The 25,980-nt window shown below is 35.9% G+C and overlaps 1 pseudogene; it reads right to left on the minus strand.

Annotated features, from left to right (window-relative positions):
- Positions 1–465: 465 nt before the first annotated feature.
- Positions 466–13,447, minus strand: LOC140853607 (uncharacterized; annotated as a pseudogene).
- Positions 13,448–25,980: the final 12,533 nt, after the last annotated feature.

A 25,980-nucleotide genomic window follows, 5' to 3' on the forward strand; every position in this document is an offset into this window, starting at 1 on the left:
CCACCGACCACCGACAGGCCCCCTCCCCAGCCCTTCTCCCCCGACCGCCGGCTGCCCCCTCTCCGGCCCCATCTCAGCCAGCCGACACCCTCCCCGACCCCATCTTCGTCGCCGCCAGCCGCCCCCTCCCTAGCCCCATCTTCTCTTTTTTCATTTTTTTCATTTTTTTCATTTTTTTATTTTTTTTCATTTTTTTCTTATTTTTCTTTACTTTTTTTCTCTTTCCCCCCTCTCTCTCTTCCCTTCCTCCCTCCCTGCCGCCCCATCCCCGGCCCCGTCTCCCCCAGCTACCGGCTGCCCCCTCCCCGACCCCATCTCCACCGGCTGACACCCTCCCCGACGACGGAGATAGGGCCGCCAGTCGCCCCCTCCCTGGCCACATCCCCCACCGGCCACATCTCGCTCCAAACGCTCCTCGGACCCCATCTCTGGCCCTAGACCCCATCCCCGTTGGCCCGATCTTAGTCACCATTGGCCCTGTCTCTGTCGCCGCCGGTCGACCACTCTTAGGCCCCCTGGTGGCCCAATCAACACCAAAAAAAAAAAGAAAAAATCTTGAAATCATTACCTTCGGCGGATGTGGACGGCGGGAAGCGATGACGATGGCGACAGACGGCGAGAAGCGACAGCAGACGCAGACTACAGCGAATGCAGCAGCGGGAAGCGACGGAGGGGAGGGGGGGAAGCAGAGAGGGGGAGGGGGGGAAGGGATTTTGTGCGAAATGGGGAGGGGGGAGAAGAAGGGTTTCGCATGAAGAGACGTGATGTGATGTGAACTATTAATAACAAAAATTTTCATTGCTAATAATATTATTAGCGACGGAAACTAAATTTTTATTGTTAATAATTTAAAAAAAAATTTCTCCGGTAAAAAAATTTCCTACCAAAAAAAATTATTTGGGATGAAAAAAATATTTCATCGTTAATTACTCTATTAACGATGAAAAATAATTTTCATCGCTAATAATTCCTGCCAAAAAAAATTTCTTCATTTTCATGCTAAAAAAGTTTTCCCACCAAAAAAATATTATTTCGATGAAAAATGTTGCGTCGTTAATTAGGTTATTAGCGACTGAAAAGATTTTTGTTGCTAATAATTTTTGATGAAGAAAATTATCCCAATTTTTTAACAAAATTTACGATGAAAATAAAATATTTTATCATTAATTATCTTATTAGTAACAAAAAATAATTTTCATTGCTATTTATTTTTCATAAAAAAATTTTGGATGGACATTATTTTACGATATATATATTTTTTAAAAAAATAATCCATTATATGACCTAGAACCCACATACAATGCAGGGGCTCAAAATTAGTTAATAAATATATTGGATCTCAATCAAGTTTCCTCCAATCTCTATTCTTGAAATTTTTTAAAATAAATGATAATGATAAATAATATTTATTGTAGTTGAGTATATGCATAGAGGGTATTATTTTTGTAATTTAAAAATGATATGTGATTTTATGGGATACAATTTTCTCTCTTCTTCAAGCAAGAATAAACTAGGAAAGATATTAATTTATTTTTATATATTTATTTTTATATTAAATTTAAGTTCCAAGCTTTTTTTCACTAAGTTATGCAACACATATCTACCCTATACAGTCATATTCTATTAGTTTCATTTTTCTTGTTGCTGAAACTTATTTCATTTAATACTATGAAAAGTATACTTTAGTAGCATCAACTGTAGTTTGAGTTAAGAATATTTGATTACTTGAGTAGAAATCATTTCAGTTTTTATCAGTCCAAATCATTCTAAATATTTTTGAATTTAGATCCTCAGGTTGGAAACTGACTTTGATCCTTTGAGATAACCAAATACTCAAAATTACTTTTCATATCTTCTAATTAAACTTAAAATAATTTATGGATAACTAAATATTTTAAAAAATATTAATTTATTAAAAAAAATTATGATAAATATTATTATTTTGTATGATATTAATTATGCTCTATTTTTTTTATTAGAATAACTTAGATAGAGACACCATAATTAATATGATTTATTATAAAAAATATCTTGCTATTTGGACCTGATTAATCAATATTATAAATTTTGAACTTGATGAATATTACACCTATTATGCATGATTTAATTACATCATCATGCAAATGATTTATACAATTACTAAAAAGTTTAGAAGAGCTTTTATTTAAAAAAGTTTAGGAGGACTAGTTTGGTATATATTTGAGAATCTTTGGATAACTTTTTTGTGAATTATGTTTTAACATATAAAGATTCAGTATCATTTCTTTTTTATGTTTTTAAGCAGATACAAGATCTTTGTACTTTATGACCTCTGGTCAGTCCATAGAACCAACAACCTATGCAAAATTGAGTAATGAGACATATTCAAAAAATTTAAAGATGAAAAATATTATCGTAAATAATTTTTATAATTTTTAAATTTTTTAGAAATATTGACGATGAAAATATTTTTATCTTAAATAATTGACTATTTATGATGAAAAATTTTTTTATCATTAATAATCCATAATTTTTGAAATTTTAATTTTTTTTTATTTTTTTAATATATTAGCATAAAAATTTTTATCATAAATATATGAGTATTTATGATGAAAAGATAATTTCTATCATAAATATTTAATTATTTATGATGTAATATTTTTGTCGTAACTAATCTATAATTTTTGAATTTTTAAAATTTTTTATTTTTTTTAAATATTAGTGATGAAAATTTTTCATCATAAATAGTGAGTATTTATGATGGAAAGTAGATATTTATCATAAATACATAATAATTTATAGTTTTTTAATTTTTAAAATTTTTTATTTTTTTCATGTATTAGTGATGAAAAAATTTTATCATAAATCACTATGTATTTATGATAGAAATCTATTTTTTATCATAAATATTTAATTATTTATAATTTAATATTTTTATCATAAATAATTTATAATTTTTAATATTTTTAATATTTTTAAAATATTAGCGATAAAAATTTTTCATCATAAATAAGATCTATTTGTGATGAAAAATTTATTTTCATCACCAATACTCTAGTATTTGTAACGTAACATTTTCATCATAAATAATCTATAATTTTTAAATTTTTTAAATTTTTTATTTTTTTTAAATATTAGCGATGAAAAAATTTCATTGTAAATAAGAAGGTATTTGTGACGAATAATTAGTTTTCATTGGCAATAGTCTATTATTTATGATGAAAAATTTTTGTCACAAATAATCTTTAATTTTTAAATTTTTTATTTTTTTTAAATATTAGTGATAAAAATTTTTGATTGTAAATAACATATATTTATGATGAAAAATAAGTTTTCGTCGTAAACACTTATATTATTTACAATGAAACTATTTTTATAGCTAATATTTGAAAATTTAAAATTAAAATAAATATTTTATTATTTATGATGAATATAATCATCGCAAATAAAATATATTTACAATAAAATTTTATTTTCATCACAAATATGGAGTTATTTGTGATGAAAAATTTTTTTATCGTAAATATTTTATTATTAGTGATGAATATAATTTTTTATCGTAAATTATCTTATTTACGATGAAAAATTATTAATTCATAAATAAATTCATCACAAAAACTCTCTTTTCTTGTAGTGATAGCCATTGAATTTTATTTATATTTTCTATATTTTGATTTAGGCTATCAAGGATCATGATTCATGGCAAAAGAAGAAGGCCTACCTTTGGTTGACATTAGGTAATGTCATTACCATCAAATCTTTGGAAGACTCTAAAATCCTACTCGGGTACTCTAAAATCCTATTGAGTAATGTACATCTTGGTAATCTCCCTTAAATTCTCTCAATTTTAAGCTTTTTGGGGCAGCTCCTTAAACATCTATTTTTGAAAAGACTTTTAGAGAGATTTTTGGATAGATCTAGAAAAATTCTACCTATTTTATAGGAGAAGAAAGGTCAAGAAAGAGAGAGCTCAAATCTATGGAGAGACTCTCCTCTACGATCTCTTGTATCCTATTTAACACCATCAAAGAAAGCTAAATTTTAATATCCAAAAAGTTAGAAGGAGATCTAAGGCAGGATGAGGTGTCCCATGGGGCTCTCTCCTAAAGAGAGAAGCTTTAGCAAGCCGATCTGCATATCCCATGGGGCTCTCTCCTAAAGAGAGAAGCTTTAGCAAGCCGATCTGCATAAGCCTTTCTTTTCCTACCTCTTTCTTTTATTTCTCTTGTTGATTATCTTCAATTGCATACTAGGTGATGTATTTTCTCAAGATATCTTGTAATTCACATTTCAATTGGAATAAATATTGTTCCATTTGATTATATCGATTTTTCTTTTGCTTAGATCTGAATTGCTTCCTCTTAGAGCTTCTTTGCATATCTTCTTTTATTTTTTTTGATTTTTTTTTTAATATTTAAGCTAAGATCGGGTTCCAAACTCTGTTATCTAATTTTTCTCAAATAAAAGATAATAAATTCATGCCTTTTTACCTTCCAAAAGAATATGCATGTATAGCAAATTCTCAGGTTGGCTCCAACTGCTAGTTGCACCCACTCTAGTGAGTGTCACTTAAAGTGCATTCACAAGAATAATTCAGTATGATCCTAGCATAGATGATTACAAGTAACGCAAATAAGGAGTCTAGTAAAATACCTTATCTTACATAAGATCAAAGTAGTATAACAAAAAAAAAACTCGAACCAAGAATTATGAGTAGAATTTTAATTGAAATAAAAAAATTGAAAAATAAACTAGAAATGGGAAAATAAAGAAAAGAACTAGAACTAAAAGTGGGGAAAAATGAAAATCTAAAACTATAAGAATATTAGAAGGTCTAGTACCTTCCCCTCCTACTACATGTTCAACCTCACATTTTAGATCTTCGCAAGGCCTCGGAAGAAGAATCCCTATCTTGCACTAATATCTTCTTGCAAGCCATTGCCTCACACCATGGGCTCCTCAGAAGCCTCTTGCAACATGATAATTTGAGAGAAATCTTAAAAAAAGAAGAAAAAGATAAAACTTCTATTAGCCTTCAATTATTGATGAAAATTGAGTATATTGAGGAGAAATTTATAGGAAAGATTTTCTAAGGCCAATAGACATTTTCTAATTTTCAAAGGATACAATAATTTACCTAAAAGAAATATAGAAATAATAACAAAAAAATATAATTGCTTTTCTATTCGAATTGTAACTCATTTAATATGACTTTCCAGAAGAAAGAAATAAGAAAATTTGGATAAAATATTTTTAAAAAGTCATTCTTAAATTAATAAGCCATAGAATGGTATTTTCATTAGTATTTAGAACTTCATTGCTTTTGACAACTCCTTAATAAAGTGGCCATAACTTCCTCATCCAAGCTCCATTTTAGGTGCTTTCAGATGCATTAAAATAGCGATTTTAATATCAGATGTAACAAATTTTTTTATTTGAAAATTCTATGTTGATACTATTAAAGGTTCTCTTTTCACTAATTCAAATGAAATTTCTTCTTGAACTATGGCTTGACATAACCTTCAAAATCTAATTCTATTGGATACTTATGTTGTGTCATCTTGTATTTTTCTGTGGAGTGCTTATAGGTCTTGTGATCATCTTAGTGTGTCTTATCTCCCTAATTGATTTTGATACTAACCTCAAAGCATAAGTTTCTACACTTATTCAAACACGGTGTTGGATGAAGCCATGCAATGCTTCAAAGCTTTGGTGGTCTTCCATCATATATATTATTCTTACTTCTCTCTAAAGATTCGACTCGAGTTTTAACTTCATCTCGGGTTTAAAATCGTAGCATGTAAGAGATCCTTCACCCATACTAATTGGACTTGGTCTCTAGGATAGTGTGTGGCTAACTTCTTCCCTTACTATCTTCAAGGAGCATACCAAACTTTGGCCTTTAAGGACTTTGCCTTTTTCTTAGATCTTATAGTATTATTCAATTTTTTTTCTTTTCTTCAAAAATAAAATTGGTGGCGACTTCCAGTCAAATCCACTATTGTAAACTTCCCACTCCAAGATAATATAGAGACATATTGCAGCCAAGGGCTCATGACTTGGCATGTGAGATATTATTTGCTCTGGCCCATGGTCCATAGGCCTCATGATATTGTCCATCTGAATTTCAATTCAAAAGGCACCTCATATGGGAAGGATGATCCCTTTCTATATAAGCCAGAGTTTTTCTTAACTTATAACCAATATGGAATTAATGATGCCCTCTCTTCTGCACCACAATATAGCCCTCCAGTTAAGGAAAAGTCTGCGTACGGATGGGAGGTGCCCTCTTTCTTATTTTTATCACAGGCTTGTGTACAGATGGGAGGAGCCCCACAATCGCAGGATTGATCCTCTATCTAGGGTGCTACTATTGTGGCCAAGGGCTCATGGCTTGGTACACCAGATATTATCCACTCTGGCGTATATGGGTGTCACGCCCCAAATCCGGGACATAACACGGCCATGCTACCGAGGGATGGACCCACGATAACAAGAAGCCAAAATTCATCTTCTTAAATATAATAACAGATGTATCTCAAATAAATGTAATAATAAAGTTTAATTCAATTATTTAATTAAACCAAAACTGGTTCAGAGCATCTAAATCCAGAGATAAAATAATCAAAGTCTTAAAATTCATAATGACTACAATCCATAAATATAAACTAAATTTCTAGAGCAAAATTTTTAAACTTGCTTTGCTGATCTCCAAGCCTGGATTCTCTTTCCTTCGATCCTAGCCTTATTTCTCTGTACATGAAAGAGAAAACAAAAAGAATATGAGCTACACTAGCTCAGTAAGTAGACTTCCGCTTTCTTACCGGATCAAGCATAAGTTTTCTATGATAATGCATCATTTAGCAAATAACAATTATTGCAAAAATAAATATTTCATAGAGTATATAATAAAATAAGTTATAAGCTCATCATGCATGCATAAATCATGTATATTTCACAATTATGAATCGTAATTCATTTTCATCATGTATTCATGTCATGTTTCAAAACATTGCTCACAGATATTCGTGCTAAGGTCACTATTATACCCGTGACAGGGCCATGTTTCTTAATCGACAGAGTTCTTAATTCATGTGCCAACTTTATACCCGCTGACAGGGCCATGTTTCATGTGGATGCTAGCTCCGGATGTCGACTTTCCCGTAGGGATTCATTCATAGCCATCTGAGAGCCTTTGAAATCATTATATCTTTTTCTTAAAGCATACATATACATAGATGGAAAAATAATGAAATTCATACTTCATAATCATGCTATTTTCATAAGACATATTCATGAAATCAATGATCGTAATAAAACATGCTTTTTCATATCACATATGTCGATCCTTATTTTATGAAAATTTATGATTTCATCAATATCAATTCTTTGCATAAAAATATGATCATTTAAAAAAAATAAATAAGAAGCATAAGATCTACTTACCTCGATCGTTCTGGACCTTTTAATCTTCCTTAAAAGAATCAGACAGTCCTATTTAAAATATTAAATCATTAATAAATTTTATATTTTTAATAAAATTACATAATATAAAGAAATGACCGATTTGATGATCAGTCCAATAAATCTCTCCCTTCGGTTCTAACCCGATTTAAGGTCATAGGTCCCTAGAAGTGAAGAAGATAGCCTAATAAGGGATTCATAGGATTTTTTGGAGAGAGAATTTTTTTTAGAGAGAGAAAGTAGAGAGAGAAAGTAGAGAGAGAATGAATCCAATTCTAGAGAGAGAAAGACTTTAGAGAGGGATGAGCGAAACTTTCTCTCTTTTTTTTTATTCTTATTATTTTATATATTTTTCTTTTCTTTTCTTTTCTTTTTCTTCTTTTCTTTTCTTTATTATTATTATTATTATTATTATGATTATTATTATTATTATTATTTGACTATATATTTTTCTTTTTCTTTTCTTTTTCTTCTTCTTCTTCTTCTTCTTCTTTTCTTTTTCCTTTTCTTTTTCTTTTTCTTTTCCTTTTTCTTTTCTTTTTCTTTTTCTTTTCCTTCCCATGGCCTTCTTTGGCCGGAACAGGGGACCGAAAGGTCCCCGTTCCCCACGTCGGCCGTTCACGGCCACCCCTTGCCCGACGGTGGCTGGCGGCAAGGGCGGCCTTCTCTCGAGTTCGGAGGGCCTGTACCGGCGGTCGGTGATGACCGTCGGTGCCGAAAAATCGGAGAAAAGAGGTCGGACAGAGGTTCTCTTTTCCAACAAAATCCGACGACACCCATCGTCGGCAATCGTACCCACAGGCACAGGAAAGAAGGGAGAGAAGAGAGGGAGAGGAAGGAGACCTTACCACAACCTCCGGTGACCCCCACCGGCGTGAAATCGCGGCGAGCACAGGTCGAGGGGCCGCGGCTTCAAACGAGAAAATTGGAGAAAAATCTCTGGTAATCGTCGTGACTGAAGGGTCTACCCATAGAGGAGAGGGGGGGTTCTTATAGAGTTCGTCCTAGGGTCTTTTAATGGCCCTAGGACTCTGATTTTTGATCGAAAATGGGAGAAGAGGAAGACTCCGATCGGGAGTCTTCCTGCTCTATTTTTATTTTTATTTATTTATTTTTTTTACAGAGCTTAGTGGGCCGGGCTTTCACATTCTACCTCTCTTAAAAAAAAATTTCGTCCTCAAAATTTAACATACCTTCATTTTTAAATAAGTGCGGATATTTCATCTTCATATCGTCTTCAAGCTTCCAAGTAGCCTCTCTCTCTTCATGATTACTCCAATGAATCTTTACGTATGGAATGGTACGCCGTCTTAGAACTTGCTCTTTTCGGTCAATAATTCGCAGAGAAAATTTTTCATAGGTTAGATCTTCATGAACTTGCAATGGCTCATACTTTATCACACTGTTTGGATCAGGTACAAACTTCTTCAGTAGTGAAACATGAAAGACATTGTGCACTTTGGATAAATCTGGTGATAAGGCTAGTTCGTATGCAACATCTCCTACTCGATTTAAAATTTTAAAAGGTCCAATATATCGCGGACTCAGCTTGCCATGCCTCCCGAACCTCATGACACCCTTAGTAGGTGATACTTTTAGAAAAACATGATTACCGACCTGAAATTCTAATTCTCTTCTTTTTCTATCTGCCCAACTCTTTTGTCTATCCTGTGCTGCCTTGAGTCTTCTCTTGATTAGATAAATTTTATCTCTGGCATCTTGAACTAACTTGGGATCAATTAATTTCTTTTCACCCACTTCATCTCAATACAGAGAGGATCTACACTTTCTTCCATATAGGGCTTCTTAGGGTGCCATCTGGATACTAGAATGAAAACTGTTATTATATGCAAATTCAATCAATGCCACATGATTATCCCAATGTCCTTCGAAGTCAAAAGCACAAGCTCTTAACATATCCTCCAGAGTTTGAATTATCCTTTCAGATTGGCCATCGGTCTGAGAATGGAATGCAGTACTAAGCCTCAATTCTATTCCCAAGGCATCTTGAAAACTTTTTCAAAATCTAGATACAAATTGTGGGTCTCGATCAGATACAATACTTATTGGAACACCATGCAGACGTACAATTCCATCAATATACATCTGGGCTAACTTATCAAGCGGAGTGCCAACTCGAAAAGGTAGAAAGTGAGCTGATTTAGTAAGTCGATCAACATCACCCACACTGCATCATTTTTTCTTGTTGTCCTTGAAAGTCCAGTAACGAAATCCATCGTGATATGTTCCCATTTCCATTCTGGTATCTCTAATGGTCTTAGCAGACCAACAGGTCTTTGATGTTTGGCTTTCACTTGTTGGCATATCAAGCATTGAGATACAAACCGAGCTATCTCCTGCTTCATTCCATTCTACCAGAAGAGTTATTTTAAATCTCTATACATCTTTGTACTACCGGGATGAAAAGAGAAACGGGATTTATGAGCTTCTTCCAAAATTTTTCTTTTTAGTTCAGGATCACCTGGTATACATAATCTGTTTCCAAAATAAAGAGTTCCATCTGTATGGAGTCTAAACTCAGTTCGTAATCCTTTCTCCATGTCCTTCTTAATCTAACATAAATGAATATCACTTTGTTGGGCTATTTTTATCTGTTCGATCAATGCTGGTTGTACCATTAAATTTGCTAATACATTCTTAACATCAGAACAAGTCACTTCAATTTGCAAATCTTCAAGATCCCTAAGAATTTGTTGCTGAAAGGATAGCAGAGTCATCACATTCGCTGAAGACTTCCTACTAAGTGCATCTGCCACCACATTAGCTTTTTCAGGGTGATATTTAATATTTAGATCATAATCTTTTAATAGTTCAAGCCACCTTCTTTGCCTCATATTCAGCTCTTTTTGAATAAATAAATATTTCAAGCTTTTATGATCAGTAAAGATTTCACATGATTCTCCATATAAATAGTGTCGTCAAATCTTTAAAGCAAAAATAATAGCTGCTAACTCCAAATCATGGGTCGGATAATTCTACTCATAGGCTTTTAATTATCGAGAAGCATAAGCTATGACCTTATCATTCTGCATCAACACACAACCTAATCCTTTCTTAGAAGCATCACTATAAATGACAAATCCTCCTTCATTAGATGGTAGAGTAAGAACTGGGGCAGATATCAATCGTTGCTTCAGATCTTGAAAACTCTGCTCACATTCACTGCTCCATTCAAATTTTATTCGTTTCTGAGTTAAGCGAGTCAGAGGAATTGCAATTTGAGAAAATCCTTTGACGAATCTTCTATAATAACCAGCCAAGCCTAAGAAGCTTCTAACTTTCGTCACATTAGTCGGACGAGGCCAATTTACCACGGCTTCTATCTTCTTTGGATCGACTGAGATTCCTTCCTTAGATATTACATGGCCGAGGAAGACAACACTATCCAACCAGAATTCACACTTGCTAAGCTTGACGAAGAGCTTCTCTTTTCTCAAGGTCTGAAACACGATCCTCAGATGTCTCTCATGTTTCTCTATATTTTTAGAATACACTAGGATATCATCAATAAAAACAACAACGAATTGATCCAGATATGGCTTGAAAATCCTGTTCATCATATCCATAAAAGCAGCCGGTGCATTGGTTAGTCCAAAAGGCATTACTAAAAATTCATAATGGCCAAATCTGGTTCTAAATGTAGTCTTAGGTACATCTTCATCTCTAATTCTTAGTTGATGATAGCCTGATCGTAAGTCAATTTTGGAGAAAACTTAAGCACCCTGAAGTTGATCAAATAAGTCATCTATTCGTGGAAGAGGATATTTGTTCTTTATGGTTACCTTGTTCAACTCCCGATAGTCAATGCATAATCGCATGCTTCCATCTTTCTTTTTCACAAATAACACAGGAGCTCCCCAGGGTGATATACTTGGCCGGACAAACTTTTTATTCAAAAGTTCTTGCAGTTGATCCTTTAATTCTCGTAATTCTACGGGAGCCATCCGGTAAGGAGATTTCGAAATAAGTCCGATTTCTGGGGTGATATCAATTTTAAATTCAACTTCACGCTCTGGGGGCAATCCGGGTAGTTCATCTGAAAAAATATCAAAAAATTCTTTGACAATTGGGATATCATCCAACTTTATCTTTTCCTTCTCGACATCTATTACATGGGCCAAAAATACTTTGCATCCTTTCCTTAAAGCTTTTCTTGCATTCATGATTGAGATAATACCCAAAGATTGTTTGGATTCCGTATTATGGACTTCGCCTTGAAAGAAGAATTGCAATTCATCCGAAATTTGAAATACCACTCTTTTTCCAAAACAATCAATATGTGCATGGTACGAAGATAACCAATTCATCTCAAGAATAACGCCAAAATCATACATATTTAGCTAAATCAAATCTGCTGCTAATTCTTTTTCTTCTATTTGGATTATGCAATTCTTGAAAATAATGTCAGCAACAACAATATTTTTAAAAGGTGTGCTAACATATAATGGTTCATTTAGTTTTCCAGACACACAATTCAAAGAAGTAGCAAACTTGAGAGATATAAAAGAGTGTGAAGAGCCAGAATCGAATAACACACGAGCATAATTAGAATTGACTGGGATAATACCTGTCACCACTTGATCATTTGCATTGGCCTCCTGCTGGTTTAAAGTAAACACTCGTGCGTTTCCTTTTTATTTTTGATCAACTGGTTTGTTAGATCTAGAGTCATCTCTTTTCTTATTTGGGCAATCATGAGCCATATGTCCTTTTTCACCACATAAGAAGCATGCTCCAATCCTCTTGAGACAAGGTCCATTGTGATTTTTTCCACAGTAGGAGCAGGATGAAGATTCTTTCTTCTTATCGGAGTTATTACTTTTAAAATTTTTCTGCTGATCCTTTAGATTTCCTACTGATCTTGGTCTCTTCTTATCTCCTCTTTCTAGTTCTGCTCTTTTCAATTCAAATTTCACTTTCAAAGCTCGCTCCAATACGTCCTTGTAGTTATTGAAAATATGAGAAGATAGTCGGGATCGAATTTCATATCTTAGACCTTGTTCAAATCTGTTAGCTTTACTCCTTTCGAATTCCATAAGCTGGGGGCAGAAGCGGCCTAGCTCATTAAACTTGTTAGCATATTCTAGCACCGTCATATCATCCTTTTGCTTTAAGGCTAGAAACTCATTTTCTTTTACCAATCTCATTGTCTCCGAAAAGTACTGATCATAAAATATCTCTTTGAATTCTTCCCAAGTAAGCTGATCATCATTGTTCCCATAGGCAGCTTTTATTGCAGTCCACCAAAACTCGGCATTTTCTTTTAACATAGGAATGGCTAATCGGACCTTCACATTCTTAGGATATTGCAGGGCATCAAACATCGTTTCCATCTCTCAAATCCATGTCTCTGCAGCCATAGGATCAGATCCACCCTCAAATAGAGGTGGGTTGAGCCTTCTGAATCTCTCATAGTATGACTCCATAGATAATGTCGGTCGAGGAGCAGTCTGTGCCTGCTGCTGAATAAGCTGAGCCACCACTTGACATACACCAGCAATGTCCGCCTGTGTGGCCGGTGCGTCAGGAGCCCGCTCAGCTGGTTGATTGTCAGCTCCTCGTGACGTCAGTCTTGCTCCTCTTGCTCCTCTTGTCCTAGCGGCCATATTTGCCAAAGTCTCGCCCTCCCTATCGCTCATCGCTTCCTATTCAAATGCCAATCATTATTACGTTATTTTATAACAGAGTTACAGTACAGTTAATAATTTAAGTCAGAGTCTAACTATGCGTAACCTAGCTACTCACTGTTAGATTTTAAGTTCTATCCTTGATTAAACCTATTGCTCTGATACCATAAAATGTCACGCCCCAAACCCGGGACATAACACGGTCATGCTACCGAGGGATGGACCCACGATAACACGAAGCCAAAATTCATCTTCTTAAATATAATAACAGGTGTATCTCAAATAAATGTAATAATAAAGTTTAATTCAATTATTTAATTAAACCAAAACTGGTTCAGAGCATCTAAATCCAAAGATAAAATAATCCAAGTCTTAAAATTCATAATGACTACAATCCATAAATATAAACTGAATTCCTAGAGTAAAATTTCTAAACTTGCTTTGCTGATCTCCAAGCCTGGATTCTCTTTCCTTCGATCCTAGCCTTATTTCTCTGTACATGAAAGAGAAAACAAAAAGAATATGAGCTACACTAGCTCAGTAAGTAGACTTCCGCTTCCTTACCGGATCAAGCATAAGTTTTCTATGATAATGCATCATTTAGCAAATAATAATTATTGCAAAAATAAATATTTCATAGAGCATATAATAAAATAAGTTATAAGCTCATCATGCATGCATAAATCATGTATATTTCACAATTATGAATCGTAATTCATTTTCATCATGTATTCATGTCATGTTTCAAAATATTGCTCACAGATATTCGTGCTAAGGTCACTATTATACCCGTGACAGGGCCATGTTTCTTAATCGACAGAGTTCTTAATTTATGTGCCAACTTTATACCCGCTGGCAGGGCCATGTTTCATGTGGATGCTAGCTCCGGATGTCGACCTTCCCATAGAGATTCATTCATAGCCATCTGAGAGCCTTTGAAATCATTATATCTTTTTCTTAAAGCATACATATACATAGATGGAAAAATAATGAAATTCATACTTCATAATCATGCTATTTTCATAAGACATATTCATGAAATCAATGATCGTAATAAAACATGCTTTTTCATATCACATATGCCGATCCTTATTTTATGAAAATTTATGATTTCATCAATATCAATTCTTTGCATAAAAATATGATCATTTAAAAAAAATAAATAAGGAGCATAAGATCTACTTACCTCGATCGTCCTGGACCTTTTAATCTTCCTTAAAAGAATCAGACAGTCCTATTTAAAATATTAAATCATTAATAAATTTTATATTTTTAATAAAATTATATAATATAAAGAAATGACCGATTTGATGATCAGTCCAATAAATCTCTCCCTTCGGCTCTAACCCGATTTAAGGTCATAGGTCCCTAGAAGTGAAGAAGATCAGCCTAATAAGGGATTCATAGGATTTCTTGGAGAGAGAATTTTTTTTAGAGAGAGAAAATAGAGAGAGAAAGTAGAAAGAGAACGAATCCAATTCTAGAGAGAGAAAGACTTTAGAGAGGGATGAGCGAAACTTTCTCTCTTTTTTTTTATTCTTATTATTTTATATATTTTTCTTTTCTTTTCTTTTCTTTTTTTTTCTTCTTTTCTTTTCTTTATTATTATTATTATTATTATTATTATTTGACTATATATTTTTCTTTTTCTTCTTCTTCTTCTTCTTCTTTTTTCTTTTTCCTTTTCTTTTTCTTTTTCTTTTCCTTTTTCTTTTCTTTTTCTTTTTCTTTTCCTTCCCGTGGCCTTCTTTGGCCGGAACAGGGGACCTAAAGGTCCCCGTTCCCCACATCGGCCGTTCACGGCCACCCCTTGCCCGGTGGTGGCTGGCGGCAAGGGCGGCCTTCCCCCGAGTTCGGAGGGCCTGTACCGGCGGTCGGTGATGACCGTCGGTGCCGGAAAATCGGAGAAAAGAGGCCGAACAGAGGTTCTCTTTTCCAACAAAATCCGGCGACACCCGTCGCCGGCAATCGTGCCCACAGGCACAGGAAAGAAGGGAGAGAAGAGAGGGAGAGGAAGGAGACCTTACCACAACCTCCGGTGACCCCCACCGGTGTGAAATCGCGGCGAGCAAAGGTCGAGGGGCCATAGCTTCAAACGAGAAAATCGGAGAAAAATCTTCGGTAATCGTCGTGACTGAAGGGTCTACCCATAGAGGAGAGGGGGGGTTCTTATAGAGTTCGTCCTAGGGTCTTTTAATGGCCCTAGGACTCCGATTTTTGATCGGAAACGGGGGAAGAGGAAGACTCCGATCGGGAGTCTTCCTGCTCTGTTTTTATTTTTATTTTTATTTTTTTTTTTACAGAGCTTAGTGGGCCGGGCTTTCACATTATCCACTCTGGCGTATATGGCTCGGTACACCAGATATTATCCACTCTGGCATATATGGGTCTCATAGTTTTATCCCTGAATTCTAATCCTAAAGGCATCTCATGTGGAAAGAATGGTCTCTTCCTATATAAACCATAGTCTTTCTTGACTCATAATCAATATAGAAATAATGATGCCCTCCCTTCTACACTACAACAAGACATATCATTAAAAAAAATTCTTAGGATATCCATCATTTGTTAGAGAATTCATGAAGTTCATATCCTCTCTCTCTCCATATAAAGGGATCTAATATAAAATACAAAGTATATAGTTTTGAACTAAAGAACCTGCTTAAGAGCATGAAAATATTATTATAACATAGGGTTAGACACCATTCTCAATATTGTTCCTTGTGTCTAATATCATTTCTTCCCAAATCTTATTCTTTCTTGTTTCTGGATCATATAGTGATTAGAAGGATTCTTTTTTCGCTTGTCGTGTACATGCATAGAGAGAAGCATCAACTATGCGGCCTTTATGATCGTCAACCACTATTTCGCATGCACATAGGCAGCCTTTATGATCTTTAGGGCAGTGATTATATGCCTCAAACATAATCCAAAAATGATAGTATGTAGCATATTTAAAGTTTTGAAAATAGAAATTTTATACATACTTTTATACACACTTAAGAAAAAATGATAGTGTGTAGCATGAATTCAAAACTGTTGAATGGATGGTACCGTCTATACCATCATTCTAATGTGAAATTGCGACCAATATGGATGATACAACACCAAAATATCTATACCAAGCCTAGTGGTCTTATAGGTGTATACTAGTGCGTAAGGATAGTACCATACTAATCTGATTGTGCAACACCGAGAGCTTTTCATTCTTCTCAATATTTTCAGTTTCGATACAGAGTATTGGGTACTAGAAAGAAAACCAATACCAAACATTTCGATAGAAAAATGGTATGAGATTGGGTTGTCTCAGTAAAATAGTCCGACCCACTCAAGTAATATATATAATTTTGGCTGGGCTCTCTAATTCTACTTCTCCAAAAAACAAAAAAAAAAAATTCAAATACTGTATAATATTTTAAAAAATAATAATGACAACAATAAGATATGAGCCGGCAAGGTATGTTGATGGAGGTGGGTTTTATGTTTTTCCTTTTCTTTTTTCTTTTCAAATAAACAGGATTTAAGGAGATATTTGGTTGGAGAGAGTGGGGATTTAGAATCGGAATCGGAATCGGAATGGATGACTCCCATTCCAACCGTTTGGTTGGGAGGAGTCCCATTCCTATTTCAATTCCAGAATGAAATGAGAATGGCTCAACCTATATAGAACTCAATCCCTACTCTCTTCCATGGATTCAATTTTTTATTCCGATTCCGATTCCGATTCTGATTCCGATTCCGATGATGAACCAAACGCTTTGGAGGATTTGGCCATTCTGATTTCGATTCCAAATCATTCTGATTTTCATTCCCATTTTGATTCCAGTTGTGAACCAAACGCTCTCTAAGTATATAATGTTACCAATTAGCACAGAACGCTGCCATGCCATGAGGTACATGGAATATGATGAAGCAACTATAGCTGATGATTGTGAACAAGTACTAAGAGGGTGTTTGGTTGGAGGGAGTGGGGGTCTGGAATCGGAATCGGAATGGATGACTCACATTCCAACCGTTTGATTGGGAGAAGTTTCATTCCGATTCCGATTTCAAGGTGAAATGGGAATGGCTCGATCTATATTGAACTCAATTCCTACTCTCCTCTATGAATTCAAATTTTTATTCTAACTCTGATTTCGATTTCGATTTCGATCACAAATCAAATGCTTTGGAGGATTTGGCCATTTCGATTCTGATTCCAAGCCATTTCGATTTTCATTTCTATTTCAATTTTGATTACAAACCAAACATCTCTTGAGAGATATGCATCAGTCCAAGCTGACAACGTTCTAGCTGAAAGTAGAAAAAAAAAAAAAAATCCGTTTCCTGAATTGGACTCCAACATGTATAGCAGAAGTGGGCAAGTTGCCACACAAGTTCACGGGGAACAATATATTCCCACTTCCCCTTGAATCCCACATGGTTTCCCACATTGTAAATTCCCGACATGGTGTTGATTGATGTGCTGGTTGATTCCCCTTCCCAGGTTAAAAAAAAAAAAAAAAAAAAAAAATTCCTTGGTGGATCACAATGAATTATGCTGATTAGCCATGTCAAATGTGAAGTGCATAGAATCCTTCCAAAAGCACAGAGAGTTGTATCAAACAGTTCTTTCTTTAAGTATTCTCAAAATGATAAGCTTATCATCTCATCCCTCGGCTCCTTTGCAAATGTTTAAATGACTTATAAATACAAATAAACTCATCGATAATGAACTTCTAAAATTAATACTTAGTTTTTAAATTTTTATTTTAATTTATTTATATTTATTACGTTCAAAGATTCATGACTCAGTACGTGAGATATTGTCTGTTGTCTTATGGGCCTCACAATTTTATCCTTTAAAAGATATCTTACGTGGAATAAAATGGTCTCTTCCTGTATAGCCAGAGTCCGTTTTGCCTCACAATCAATATGAGATTAATGATGTCCTTCCTTTTACATCACAACAGTATTGAATTTTTTTTTCCTTTCGGTAATGTTTATTTAAGTTGATTGAATTGTGTGTGATACTGGTGTTTACCCTTAGCCTCTACCTTATGAGCTGCACTAGAGTTTTTACTGTATCTTATAAGTTACCAAATATGATGACCCTGGGGAATGTAATGAAAGACCTGTGATACCTCGGTCGTTCGAAAGAACCACAGATAATACTCTTGTTATCATGATAATTTGAAATTGCTGATAGGGATCAAGAAATGGATATGATCTGAATGCCTTCATTAGTAAATAATTATCACTAACCTAAAAGATACTACATTATATTCCTTAGGTGAAAGTGGCTCCCCTAAGAGCATCATATGCCGAAATTCTCTCAATTATATTACCCAGAGCAGCATGATTTCACATAACAAGCAGAAACATAAACAATGGGAAAAATTAAAGCTAGACTTGTAGACATGGTTAGGGAGTATCCTCACTATTCGTAAACAAACACTCCTGAAAATTTTGAATAATTGTAGGCATAATGAAGCTGGAGGCATTTGTTGCACAGCATATGTTGGATTACGATGGCACTCAATTCAAGGATTGCATCATTCAAATTTCTTGTGAAACATTTCTCTGGATAAAAAATTGTATCCTGTGAAGAAGAAGCATTTCTCCTGCTTGCATGTAAGAACTGCATGGTTATTAGCAAGAATTATAAACCTATGCACATCTATTTTGAAGGATGCCATGAAAGTGTACAAGGTCAACAGAACCTTGCTTTAACTAAAGAAAGATTTTGTAACCAAACTACTAAGGGAGAAAATTCTAAATTATTTGACGAAGTCCTCATAGTGTTCACCTCGTAATTTCAAGGAATTAATTTCATATGCAAGCCATAAGATAAATCTAATTTTGTGGCACATATATGATCGCATTCGCAATTAGAAAAATGACAGCTTATTCCCTCTTGACAGCTAAGTTGAGATGAATAATTGTCTTCTAAGATCATTACAGCATATATACCTTATCACCCATTCATTTAGCTATCAAACACTACTTTTATGGTTCCACTAGAAGACTAGCAACCAAAAATACAATTAGTGTCCAATGTTTAATCCTAAGTTTGTCTCTCTGATTCATCCATAGGCCTAATTGGAAAAAGTAAAATCTGACATGTTGGAATTTCTGGTTACTTCATAAAGATCTTCCGTCATCCATGCTAAAGATCTTCAATTGAAGATTCTTAATTTATCGTGCTTTAAAAGCATACTTCCTCTTAATATATTCCACAGTTGACTTATATATCAAGGAGCCACATTTCATACTTCTTGAAACTGAAGGATCTTTGATTCAGCATCTGTGAGGGGTTGGTGGCGAACGGTATCAGATGCTGCTAGTCGCACTTTATAAATGGATAAGCTCATTGCTCATTCAGAACCAACACTATATTGTGGTTAACAACCATAGTAAGTAAGCCACTTGGAGAACAAAGTTTAGGCCTTTAGGGAAGCCACTGAGGGAAGAGCACTTACATGCTTAACACAACGACAATTCCCCACATATCTTGTTAATTGAAAATTTATTACTTTGTTTAGTGCAAAGCAATCCTTTATGCTCTGTTACTATTATAAAGGATAATGATGATGATTTTGATTCTTGATCCTCCCACTAAACTTGTGATCTATATTCATCGTAGTGTTGCTGAGTTGCTTCGACTTTAATCTAGTGGCCTTCTGAAAAAAAACTTACATCATCGATTTATAAGATCTAAGATCAAAAGCAAAAGAAGAATATAAAGATTGTCTTAGGCACAAAGACATAAGAAATAGTTCTATAGGATACTTCATTCTATTTGCACCATATAATGTCATAGAGTGGTGATTCTCTCACATCCACAATGCCAGATGGTTATTCCTAAGGCGAGCAATTGATGAATAATGTAAGCTTACTTTGGAAATGAGATCTCAACATCTCATGACTCTTCTTTTCAGTAGAACAGAAGATTCATTTGGTTGCCATACATGTCGGATTAGCAATAAAAACATTGCAGAAAGGAAATGGGAGGCCCAGTTATAATGCTTTGAGATTATGGGGATGACCAGACACTCAATAATTCCCATACTGTTGTGGTGCATTGAGGTCATCTTTGATGACATAAGCCCAACAAATGGAGGTGGAGGAGAAATACCCATTTTTGCTTATGATGCACACCAACCTTTAGCACAGTATTCTGGTGCAATGACCTATTTATTTTAAAGCATTGGATTTACTCCGCTTGGAAAGCAATGCTTGTCAGGTAGCAACTGCTTTAGCTTGAGCTCGGCCAGATGCGACCTTCTGAAACTCAAAACAGGATCTCATGTAGAATAGGGAATTTATATATTCATATATAGATTCTGGCTTTGCAATCAAACAAATAGTCATGGGACAGATGAGAATCTGCAAGGCTCAGCTATAGCAAGAATTATTTGCCAGCCAAAATATACCTGTGGTGCAGAATGGAGGAATGCAGTTGATGAAGAACTCGCAGTGGTTTGAATTCAATGGTATTATTTTTCTAGGAACTGTTGACTTTCTTCTTGTTAGTCATGGATGCTACAACCAAACAGCTCTGGTTAGTGGCTGCAATGATTCTTTTGGCCACTTCAGGAGAAATATCTCTGGGAAGTTGGAAGATTCTGAAACTCGATTGTCTTCAAGGATTGCATACATACTGCACAATAATTGAAACAAACTGCAAAGCTTGAGAAGCACTTGATGAAGATTTATTACATTGCTTTCCATATCTTAATGCCAACCATTTCCTATGCATCAAAAGAAAATATATAATCTTGTAAATCTTATCGGATTGTCATGAAATTTAGGGGCTGGAGTTATTCTTTAGGCAACCCCTGCGGCAGCATCCTAGGTGAGCTGCAAGATAACAGAAGTTAATTGCCTTCAAGGACTGCATACAAAGAACACACCACCAAAATAAGACCAAGTTTTGGAAGCTCTTATTTGCATTGCATATTCCAGAGATAGTGATTTCTTGCGAATCAAAAATAATACAATATCATGTAACTCTTCCCATATTGTGGTGAAACTTCCATATCAGCAAAAGGCAACTGATTCTGAAGTGTAACTAAACACCATACAATCCACCTCCTCACCGCAACCACACCCCCCCCCCCCCCCCCCCCTCCCACACCCAAAATCTCTCTCTGGATTTTGTAAAAGAAAAACAAAATTACTACACAAAAGCAAGATTACATCTATCAAAAAATTGAAGGTTACGCATAGAGCATACAAATGTAAGAATCTGCAGGCAAAAGATCAGATCTAAAAGCATTTTTACATATAAATATCACTTTCTGTTGAGTTCATGCGATTTAAGTTGGCGACAACATGGAAACTGAACTGCTAAGGGCTACCCTGCAATGTGGAATTCCATAATAATATTTTTTGGGGGCCTACGTGCACTATATAACATTAAATTTTCCATGCTCCATTGGGCATATGGCGTCCAACAGAAATCTCAAAGTCTGCCCTGTATCGTAGCTGGGCTCCAAATAAAAACTCATTTTTTGCTCTGCAGCAAATCAAAACTTCATTCTATTAATGCAGTTCCATGCATCCATACTTATCATATGTAATCTTGCAGTATTTTATCATCATCAGGACTTGTCCTCCACTAATTCCTTCTAGGAATCATAGTTATTTTCTTGCACATAGTATTCAAGAAGAAAAATTATTAAGAAAATAAAATCTCATTTTGCATTCCAGTTATTCAACATCAGAGACGATGATTACCAATTTGCAAGATCCACCTTTAGTCTTCTTGGAAAGGACTGAAGCATTAAGTTCGCGGAATATCATTCGATCCATGGGCCTACTTCATAAAGCCATTCTTGAACAACAGAATTGGTGCAAACATCACAGGAAAGAACCACTCGTGAGCAGTGGAAACTTATCATTCACCACCTTCTTTCTCAGAGTGCTACAAAGAGAGAAGACTTAGATGCAATATGAGGCAAACCGACGCATGGAAATTATTGGCACTCCTTTGGTGCCTCTCAACATCTCTTTTCTGCTCACCAAAAAAGTCGAATGCCATGCTGCGTATGGCTCAAAGTTCTCTTTGATGTCAATGACGAACACTTTTGCCATGAACTCTAGTCTCTTTGATGGCACTAAGGCTACTAATATGCACTGTTAGTTACGACATTAAAAAGAACACTTGGTGCAACTCAAGACCCATGATCTTTCCTTGTCTCACCCGGATGGCTACCCATCTACAACCAAATAACTTAATGAGGCGAACCAAAGTGTGTGGCTTGGATCCCGGTACCAATCACTCTCTCTGCAAGCTTCATGACCATTATCATGCTCTAAATGGCACTACAACTGTTCATACATCCAATTATTACTCCACTAACTGATTCAGAAAGCAAGAAGAACAACACTTCTGAAATGAGATAAAAAGCAGCATAAAGGGATAGAAGTTTGTTGAGAGATAAAAGAAGGTGAATAGATAGCTGCTTCCAATGATTCTTGGATAATTTTTATAATACATGATACACATAGATGAATATTATGTTACAACAATTCAAAATCAAGCTTGGTTACAAGCCCAACTGAGTTACAGCAATAATCCAAAGTTTTAATTAATAGAAGAAAGTCATGCCTTGGATATTTGTTAACAAAAGTTTGATCTTCAACCTTTAAGAGAACTGCATGTCCGATTTTAAAAAAGAAATTGCTGTGAGTATATGAATAACCATTTAGCTTTTACTATCAAATTAATATTTATTTGATGATCAGTATGGATATGGTAGTACACACACTAGGCTCAATAATTTTATTAGTTAGCTTTCGATCCAAGAAATTTTTCTTGGGCAGGTCAGGGACCATATGGTGTCCCAAGTGTGGCCCCATTTGATGGAAAACTTCACTTGCCAAGTGTGTCCTTTTGATCCACCAATTGCCAACATGTCAAGAAATTTATCATTTTTGGGTTAAATCATTTTCTGTTTTCTTTATTTGTGATTATAATCAAAAGGGCTTCAATGATTGTGGTCCTTAGCCTATGCTAACCAAGCTCCAATATCAAGCTTTTTCACATCATTTTCAAGTTTTAAGTGGATACTTGAGATCCTTTGCAACAACCGTCTAGAATTCCACATCAGATTCCAAGCCATTATCTGTTGGTGCGGGAAATCACCTAGCGGCAGGGCACTAGAGCTGATGGCAAGATGGGCCTCCCGGGCATGCGACCTACAAAAAAGTCCCTAACCAGAGGTGGCTTTGACGAAAACCTTCTAATGCTCAAGTCAAAATCTCGCTCAATAGAAGGAAGAACATGAGAGATAGTGGTTGCATATCTTTTAGGGGTCCTCTTTTGATTTTCTTTATAACGGAGAGTTAGAGCTTCAATTGATAAATTGGTTGGCATGATCTCGCATGATTAGGGTGTGTTCATTGGATGTGAGATTGTCGTTCGATATTTTCGAGATGTTGCGATTGAGGTTACCTTATTGGCTTAGTGACAGTTGTTGCCTGGCAAGTTTTGTGTTTTGAATGAAATTATCAATCTGAGAACTACAGAGGCGAGGAATAGTCGGCGACGATTAGGGGCCGGTCGCCATTGCTGAGGTTTGCTCCGTAATGCATGAATGATCGATCTTGGGTCATTGGAGAGGACAATGGCCAACCTCAAATCGGTGGAGAAAGCAGTGGCTGATCTTAAGTCAGCAATGACCTCAGTTGATGGGCCTATCGGATGCAATCATTTTAGGCTATAGGCTTTTTCACTAATTTGGTCCGTTCGAAATTTTCTCCAACACATACCCTCCTACTCTCGAGTCTGACCTTTGTCAGGCGAAGGGAGTACACTTGTTGCTTTAGGGCCGATGATATGAAAAGAGTTCTGGGATTGATAGGACACGCACAATTTTTTGGAGCAGATTTTGAGGTGGCACGTCTTGGGTCATCATGATGGAATTAAATATTTGTCATCTTATCATCTGCTTTTTGAATTATGGCGCTGATTCTTATAACCGACGGCAGTGGCTGAACAAATAGAAGAATGACATGTGTGCTATGTTCTTCGACTTGTTGGGAAAGAAATGATTTGATATCCGGATGATACATTCTCCTGGCTATAAATAGAAGAAGTGCTTGTCTTTGATCTCTCTGATTTCTACCAGAGTCTTCCATTCCCTCTTTTTTTCGTTTGTTACAGTAGCTTTTTGAAGCAAGGGATGCTACTCCTTCCACGGCGTAATCCTTCCCGAAGGATTTTCAGAGTTTTTTGGTGACTACTTCATTTCTTCTGTCTCCTTCTTTTGCTCGCAGGTGGGTTTTCTTCTCCTATCCTTCTATTCTTTTTCTCTTCCTTTCTTTCTTTAGACATCTTCGCAACCTTTTTGCTTAAAAATGGCGAAGCAGAGCGAGCTTGGTCCCAGCAGATATTGCTCTATATTGAACCCGGACGATTTGAGTTGGATTCGGATTTGGTATGAGATCCCTCCCACCTTTGACATCGAGCTTCCTAAAGCCGATGATCGAGTAGATAACTTGCCCCCCAGTCGGCTTGCTGTATATGAGAAAGCGATCCAGACAGGCTTGAGATTTCTCGTCCATCTATTCATCTTTGATCTCTTTCATTTTTATGGTTTATCTTTTTGCACCATTGCTCCAAACTCTTTTAGTTTTGCTGTAGGCTTTTTAGTTCTTTGCTTCATGGCTAGCATCCAACCATCTGTCGATCTTTTTCGCTCCTTTTTTACCATCAAAAGACATCCTCACTCCAAAGATTGATGGTATTTTTTCTCTCAAAGAGGGATTTCTCCTTTGATTAAGGGTGCTCTATCTTCCGTGCATGGCAGGAAGGAGCGATTTTTGTTTGTTTCTAGCTCCATAGTTGAAGACTGAAACTTGCCAAGCTGGGATCGATCGGAGGCCTCAGCGTTTAAGATCCCAAAGCTGGGGGCCGAGGAAGAAGGTTTCTTCAAGGTCCTCAGAGACTTCGAGGCTCCCTCGATCGATGAATTGGTGTCTGATGAAGTACTTTTCAATACTGGACTCAGATAGGATGACCCCAGGGGTGAGTGCTACATCCGTTCTCCTTATTCACCTTTAAGTTTTATACCGCTGATTAAATTTAGCTGATTGCAAAAATGAGGTCAGAAGACTTTGTCAAGATGAAGCAGAACCTTCTAAAGAAAAGGAAGGCCACTGTGTCTGAAGGTGCTGCTAAGAAATCGACGATCTATCGAGAAAAGGGTACAGATGAATATGGCTCATCGATCGAGGCCCCTATCATCTTGGCCACCCCTTCCCCTACAAGTCTGACTCCATCGAGTGTGGTTTTGGTCTCTGCAGTCCCTCCAGCGCCAACATCTCCCCCACTTGTGGTTTCTCCACCCATTGCTTCGATGCCTCCTCGGGAGATCGGGGGTTAGCCTTCTCCCGCACTACCTCCCACCATCGTTGCTGGCCCAAGGGGCATGCATTCTCCTTCTGGGGTGACGGATCCATATGCCCATCTTGTCTTCATTTCGGAGGATGCGACCTTTGATGACTGGAGAGTCATCAAAGAGTTGATCAAAAGAATAATACTGCCTCAGAAGATGAGGAGCATTAGCCGGATGAACCTCAGTGCTTGACAACAATATTCTGTGACTGCTGTTCATCAGGTCCCATTCTCATCTCTAGTCTTCTTTGGAGTTTTTCTTCCTATCCTTTTGCTGATTACATCTTCTTTGTAGGTTATCCATTTTTTAGTCGATGCTTTGGAGCGTTCTTGTAAAGAGGAGATGGTTAGGGTTTTGCTCAGAGATGCCAGATCTGATGCGGTCGGGGTACGCAAACAAGCCAAAAAGGCCAAGATAGAAGTCGATAAGCTAAGGGAGTCCCTTGAAAAAATTTCCACCGATCTTATGCAGTGGGAAGAGAAACTTCAGTTGGCCAATGCGAA

Source organism: Elaeis guineensis, chromosome 14 (assembly GCF_000442705.2).
Source record: "Elaeis guineensis isolate ETL-2024a chromosome 14, EG11, whole genome shotgun sequence".
Lineage (NCBI taxonomy): Eukaryota > Viridiplantae > Streptophyta > Magnoliopsida > Arecales > Arecaceae > Elaeis > Elaeis guineensis.